Source organism: Mytilus californianus, unplaced genomic scaffold (genome assembly GCF_021869535.1).
Source record: "Mytilus californianus isolate M0D057914Y unplaced genomic scaffold, xbMytCali1.0.p SCAF_15, whole genome shotgun sequence".
Taxonomy (NCBI): domain Eukaryota; kingdom Metazoa; phylum Mollusca; class Bivalvia; order Mytilida; family Mytilidae; genus Mytilus; species Mytilus californianus.
In genome coordinates, this window is record NW_026262637.1 from 7,824,952 (window position 1) to 7,833,198 (window position 8,247).

General features: G+C 32.5%; 1 long non-coding RNA gene across 1 annotated transcript; it reads right to left on the reverse strand.

Annotated features, from left to right (window-relative positions):
- Positions 1-1,251: 1,251 nt before the first annotated feature.
- On the reverse strand, positions 1,252-6,142 carry LOC127725891 (uncharacterized). The gene is made up of 3 exons (XR_007993262.1): positions 6,100-6,142; positions 4,281-4,475; positions 1,252-2,848 (listed from the first exon to the last, which is right to left on the reverse strand). It is a non-coding gene; the product is annotated as an uncharacterized LOC127725891 (long non-coding RNA).
- Between the last annotated feature and the right edge of the window lie 2,105 nt (positions 6,143-8,247).

Here is an 8,247-nt window from a genome sequence, read left to right on the forward strand (position 1 = left end):
GTTACGTATCTTTTGACATATGTGAACTCCATACTAGGTAACACAGGATATGCTACTGCTGATCGATCGAGAAATTAAAAGTTGTTTAGTTGGAAAGTGAGTATCATCAAGTCTGTCATATATTTTAACTTGAAGACCTTTGTCAATATCGAGGAAAATACCAAATTGTGGAGACCTTTTGGTGTATTTAGTATTTCTAATCTAAAGTTCATTGGAATATATGGATGCAAGCACGCACTGAGTTTTGAGTAGCAGGAGATCATCAATTATATATGAAAATGAAAATAAAGAAATTTTTAAGATCTTTATTTGTCTCTGAAAAGGTTTTTCATGATTTCGTGTTCATATGAGTACAAAAACAAGTCTGCAAATAGGGGTGCACAATGAGTTCCAAATGGAATAACGACTAAAAACGTTTGAAAAGTATTCAAAAGTATCTTTTGTTTTATTGAAAGATACGTATTTTTTAAAGAACTCTTCAATAGATCAATTACTAGCAAACCGTAATAGCTATGAAATTAACATGATGCGGCTAGATGAACATAACAATCAGACGTCGGTTATGAAAAGGTTGAAAGCATCTCTCTGTTGATTGAAGTGCTATGAAATTCCAAATTTAACATTCTGTTTCATTGTTAATCAGAGTTTGACGAAATTGTGATGCGAGGTATACTAGAGCGAAACAGCAAGCCATCTACACAAAAAGAAGAAGAAAAACATGTAGTTCGGAGTACATTTACGCCGGGATTAAAGATCTGACATCATATGTATATAAGAAAACAACATTAAAGGAGAGGCGAAATATACCAAAGAGACATTCAAAACTCATAAGTCGCAAGTAAACTGACAACGCCATGGCTCAAAAGAAAAGAAGAAAAAGACCAATGCAAAAGACAAACAACAGTATACAAAACACAACATAGAAAACTAAAAACTGAGCAACATGAACCTCGGGTGCTCCGAAAGAGTAAGTAGATGCTGTCCACATGTGGCACCCGTGGTCTTGCTCATGTAAGTACAAACCCGGTGTTAAGTCTAATTCGGTAGGTTGCATTCGGGAAAAGGAGGACGGGACTATGGTCACGACGATTGTGGTTATGTAATATAACAACTTCTGCCAATAGTCCGTGTTGGGAGTAGCACAGGAATATGGTGAAGGGTTAAACAAGATTTTATCAGACCTAGCTCCTCTGTTTACCTCGATCCCCTAAATTATAAAAGGTACATAACAGAATATGCAATCAAAAACAATACAGGAAATAATTTTATTTCCGCAACAACAGTCTAATTGGTATAAAAAACCAGTAACAACATATTAAACAATAACATATAAAAAAATGCTAGCAGTAACTGATATCTAGATTAAAGTACACAAATAAAGGCAACAGTAGTATACCGCTGTTCGAAAGTCATAAACTTGATATATAAAATCAGGCCGTTCTACTCTTCACTGTCAGTGGCATTATTTCACAGAACATTTTATGCAACAACGGTATAAACTGTACAGGAATGCGCGATATTGTGTAATATGAACAAAAAAACCTTTAAATGATTTCAATGTAGAAAAACAAAATTAAAAATTAAAACCAAACATAATTATACAAACTTCTTTCAAACATATTACATGAATGAACCTTTAGTCAGACAATTGCAATGAATATCTGGAAGGGATGCTGATACGAAAGTGTATTGAAAACATGTCTCTTACAAAATAACATGTGTCATCGTAATAGTCATTTTTGCTACAAACTATATTTGGCATTTCATTTATGGCAAACAACTTTACAAATACGTTAGGAAAATGTAATAGTACTCCCTAGGGGACATTTAGCACTCCACAGTTAGGCGTGTAGTTTCGCATTTTGGCCCCTGTGGATTTTTCAAATATGAAAGCTAGTGTGCTATGAAATACATTTTTTGGATGGCTGCGGACTACTATAGCCTTCATAGTGGGTTTATATGAACATCAAGATTGTGTAATGTATGTATTATGGGCTGTTTTCTGTATGACAGTCCGTATTTTCATATCCATATTAGACACTATGACAGAAATTATTGTGATTTTTTTCCCAATTTTTTGTCGAACAAATATGTGATTCGACTTTACGAAAAAATGAGGCGACAGATTCACAATTTCTATTTGATCGTTTGGTAGATTTGTGTCAATAGTTTCAGAAAAGGTATCACTCAAAGGGATTCAAATTCTAGTTTCAAGCAAATATTTTGGGGAATATGTGACATTTTAATGCCCCTTTTTTGCAATATTTTATGGTAAATAAACGAAGAATGCTGCCATGGACACACAAAAAAGGAATTATATTTCACCATTCTAACTTTTGAAAATCAAATCTATGGAAGATACTTATTACATACACATGCACATGTATGACACAAACATTGGGCTAAATGTATTAGAAAGCCAGGAATAGAAGATGATTAAACTTTTTTGTGGTTCAATTTTCATTTTATTTCCTAACTGTGGGTGCTACCTAAATGAACTCCCAGACTTGTTTTATAACTTGTTAGGCACAATTTTAATGTATCCATATTTTAAAGCTTTATATCATGTACAACTGTTCTTAGAGGTGTCGAAGTCACTAGGAAATACGCCCAATGATGGACGACGAAAACGACATTTCCTGTTCTGTAGTGTGAGGAATAGCTGGTAACGTACACGGATGTGATGTTTCAATGCGTAAAGTGCATAAACAAAATGTCAGTTTTACGCAATAACCACAAACAACATGGCTGCATGGAATCAATACATGTGTGAACTGGTTTTGTCTGCAAATAAAACAGTTTAACTTGGACTTCAGCTCCATATTTTCTCTTTGCAGTGCCAAAACCCCTACAATTACATTTATTTATTACTACACATATATATGTAATGAAAATTGTTAAAATACATAGTGCAAAATATTCAAATGGCAGTGAAATAACAAAGCCACTGTCATATTGTGTTATTCGCCACACAAAATATGTTGATTTATATTGTGAATGATGCAGGCATAGCAGGATCAGCTCACTCTGTCGACGCACTTATCTTGCCTCTATTTCACAACTCGGGAATATGAAATATGTATCTGTCTGCAAAGTCAAGGAAATGACATAGATTAAAGCATATATGAGACATGTTCCGTTTTTTGAAAGATACATCATTTGCTTATACACACATTATGTTGACCGTGAATATGCTTTGCTTTTATTCTGTTTAAGGATTGTTGTCTGACACGTATTAAACATTCATAATGTTCTTTAACTCACATGGAGTAGAATTAACATAACACTTATTGAATGTTGTTGTTTTGAATTGCATTAAATGAATACCCTAGGCATCAGTAGGATATATAATGACAAATATAACGATTTTTGTTTAACAATTATTTACATCTAAATCGTGAGAAGTCAGCAAAAAAAATCTTTCCAAAGTTTAGGATTCACCCCGATCAATTACATATGATATAAATTTCAGTCCATATGACAGGTGTTTTTACAATAACCAGATCACGAACTATTCAAACAAAACGATATGTCAAATGCATATGTTTGCAAGTATCAAAAAGACAAACAATCGGAAACATCCCGAAAAATGGGACTTAATTTCTCATTATATCAAATATCAATTTCCGGGGTGATCTTGGGTCATCCTGAAGGGTAAGTCGATCTTGCTCCACAAATGCCACCCGTCGTGTGAACTAATCAGGTTAATTGTGATATATGCAGCACATTTAACTCAACACGATAAAGAAAAGGTGCACAGTTGTTAATTACATAATGGATTTCATACATCTACCACAAATTTGAGCAGGCGCCTGTATAGTTTTGAAGACCGTATGTTCAACGCTAAAAGACTTTCACATTGTATTGTAAATTGCTGTTTCATTTAAATTTAAAGTGATATTTATAAAAATAAAAGGGGAGACGCGGAATGATGTCTAATGATAACGCTACCCGTGTGCACAATATACAAAAAGAAAAGGATGGAAATAAATTCAAGTTAGCCGTTTGTCTTATTATGACATGATTTATTTAAAGATTCATTATTGCTGGCATGATGCCATTTCATAGTTATTATGATATGTCAATGTAAGCCAAATACAATTTACAAAACATAAAACCACGGCATTACACTTTATTACTAATTTTGGTTAACACGTAAAAAACAACATCACTGATGCAACTTCAAACTGTCATTATTTGGAAAAAACGCAAGAAGCACATAACTATGATTCACAAATTTTCAAATTTGCTAATGCGATTACAATCCGTTAAATACTCACGTGATTGTGTAGTTTCGTTGGGCGAATTTTTCCCAAAACTTTTACACTGACTGGACAGTTCACTGGCTAATCCTGATTTACTGGCGATGTTATTATGTGTAAATGTGGTCTGTGAGTCTAGTTCATCAGTTCCTGTCATTGATTTTTCTATGTCCTGAACTGTATCATCAGTCCACGGTATACATGTAGCCATTCCTGTAAAAAAATAATTACAAATACATCATCGATCATCATGGCCTGCCCCTTTTTTGTTTAGACATATGTCTTCTTACCAAAGGCAAACGCATGTAGTTAATGATCTAAGAAAAGATAGTATGACCACACGGTTTTGTAAGATTATATAGGGCACACATGTTGCATGTTGCGTAAAGGGCAAACGTCATGCACATTAAGAAGTAACGAAATTTTATAATCTGACTTCAAGTACTATTATTGAATTGCTTGGTCTTCTTTTTTTTTATCCCTATGCATAGATAAACTAAGTGGTATATGGCACAACGTTTCGAAATTTTCGGTTTTTAATGCCCTTCAACTTCATTATTGACATGACCCTCAACTGTTTTGATTCAGGAGCTATTGTTGAATCTTATGTAGACAAATGCAACATGCCCGTCTGACGTCCAAATTAAAACCATGGTATTTTTGATATTTTTTTCGAATGCCCTGTCGTATTTGCGTTTTACGAAGTAGAAGAACCAGAATGTATATCTACCATATATAAGTATAAACCAACCTTTAAAGGGATAATGTCTTTCTTTCTCTGAATTGAGTTAATGCTAAAGCCATTTCAAAAAGTCCCCTTTTCTTTATCAATATAACGTTTTTGCCCAGCGGCGGATCAATGTTATAGAAAATGATGAAGAATTTCATATATAATGATATATAAGGACTGACAATTGTTATTGATGTAATAACCACAGTCCCTTCCACTTTAAAAAAGTAGCTTAAGACATTTAGTTATTAAATAGGATTAATTTTAAAAACCAAATCTTATAAATAAAAAACTTACTTCGTACAAACGAGTTAATAAGAGTTCCTGAATATACGATCCCAAACACCGTTCACTTTGACAGGTATCCAGGTATAGAACAGTTTCCGCTAAAAACTTTTATATCCTTTATCATTGTTGGTTAACACTCATCAAAGTGACATCAAATTGAAATTTAAAAAGAGTTGGTTAACGCAACGGATGTGCGTTCTCTGAGTGGCCAATTTGGTAAACGCAGAACAAAACAAGAAAAAAAAAAAAAAAAAAAAAAACAGGCGAGAGAAACACGAGAAAGAAAGAGAGAAAGAGGGGGATATAAAGATCCACGTTCAACAAACACGTTATTCAGATATTAGCAGATATTAGCAATGCATTAACGTATGCGAATACTAAACAATTCAAGTGGGAACAATGAATGCTAGTTGAGTCGCCCTCTTTGAATAAAGACCTTATTATTATTATTATCATTATTATTATTACTAATGATCGTACGGTTAATATACAAGGATTGATGAATGCAGACGAAGCATGTTTTTTTTTTAAATATTTTGTTCACCTATTAATAAATCATATTTGTTAGTTAATCAAACGAGGAAGATGTAAACGTCTTTTTTGGATAAGAATCATATAGTTACAAAATAAAGGATGTCTAAAAATAGAACAACCGTAATCAGTTCCGAAAATAATATCAAGGTATTGACACAAAATGTAAACAAATATATAATCACACGGTTGAACATATTCTAATATTGGTATTTGCGTTTACAAATCGATATATATATATATATGTACAGTTAGCATGGTTAGTTATTTAAATAAAAACATACATACATGAACATATATATGAGATTATGGTTTACGCCTATGAAACAATAATAAAATCACATGATTGTTATATATATAGGTATTTTTTTTCCCCCACGATTATACTATTTATAGCTATCTGTTTTCCACAAAATCAAAATAATACGCACGTGACATATATTTTAAACATAATGATATCACACGACCGATGAGAATAAAAGGTTCTTGAACCTTTAAGATACATGTGTCCTATGATCTTGTATAAGAATAAGCAAAAGATGGAAACGATATTTAAAAATATGAGTACATGTTTAAGTAATAAGATGTTTAACACTTTCTGTGATAATCGTTAACAGGACATTTTTTTTTGTTTTTTGTTTTTTATTTTAGGAGGGGGCTTATTTTGGTCATCGTATATAATCTTGGAGGACGGGATGTTTCCTTTTACATTCAAATGATTGCCAACTATATCATATAAACATTTCTAGGTTTAGAAAATTAGTTTGCTACATGTAACTGAAACTGAATGTTTGGCCTTGTTTCTGTTCGCACGATTTCAATAAAAAGTAAATTTTAGTCATCCAAAGGTGATGACCAAGGACATATTTATTTCTAATCTACCCACCAAATATACACCTCATTCATATATCATTTGAAAAAGGGAACCTTAGATATAAGAAGATGTGGTATGAGTGCCAATGAGACAACTCTCCATCCAAGTCAAAATTTATAAAAGTAAACCTTGTTCTTTTACAATATGTCGTAAGGTACAGTGATGGTCACATTTTGTTTTAAACTAAGATCCAAGGTCAAATTCAGAAATATTTGATCATTAAATATTTTATTTGATTACAATTTGGAAAATTTGTTTCTTTTCTTTATTCTGTCCTATAGGCCTAACACAATGTAATTGTAGATTTTCTTTAACAACTAAATTTTAAACATTGGTAGCTTATTGCAATTTGTTTTACCAATTACAGACATTGCAAAGGAGTAGGTTCACCAAGGGTCCATATTGGCCCTAACATTCATTGAAATTTAACCTTTGTAATAGAAATAAAAATTTGATGACAAAACATTTCAAAATATCTGTTAAATACAAATTCAACAAGCTCTGACGCATTATAATAAATATGATGTCATTATGAAGTCATTATTGTGCACCCATATGAAGACAATCATAATTTTGACTAACGTTGTGTCTAAATTTCAATAGTTTTTGCTTCAAACAACATTGGCCACATATAAGGACCACCATAATATTTTTTTAGGATGTGTATCTGACCCATATACATCTTTTTATTTGATTTTGGTCGACGGGTGTGGCCAATTTTTTTTTCAGTATGAAATAAACCTTACAAATGCATACAACCAACCAATTTGGTTAAAAACTAGTAAAATTGAAGCTGCCAACATTGTTAAAACAAATATTAGACAACGAAAGTGTTTTGTTTATTGCAATTTGCATATTCAAAATCGTTAATATAGATATTAAAATATGGTAATACAAAGTAAGATTTTTAGTGTCAATATGAGCCCTTCTTGGCCATACTCATTTGATTAAAATATGGATCCCATATCTACTCTTTGTTTAAAAGAAGTTTAACTTTTCGATCATTTAACAAAGCGACGAGCTAAAAATCTAGAACAAAAGAATTAAAGCGTTTGTGAAACGAGATTTTAAAACGAAAATAAGGAGACGTGGTGTGAATGTCAATGAATCAACTACCCAATTCTGACAGTAATGGGTATACAGCTCAAAGATATAAAAGAAACATTCAAACTCATTAGATGACGACAAACTGACCACACCATGGCAACAAACGAAAAAATGACCAAAAGATAAACAGCAGTCTTTAAAACACATCATTGAAAACTTGGCAACACGAACCATGTCAAAACCCAAGGATGATCTCAGAAGCTCCGCAAGGGTGAGCCGATCTAGATACACTCCATCGGGCAAACGCATTTACTCAGAGGTCTTTTTTAATGAACATGGAATATATGCGTCATTTCAGTTTACAAGATAAGATTGAGCATTATTATCAAACTTACACTGTTTCATCACGTGAATATTCAGGCAATGTTAAAAAAATAACTAGCCTAGGATGCTATCAACACGGCAAAATGTGGAAATGTTTTTTTCTTTTTTCGATGATATGTGGCTTATTTCAG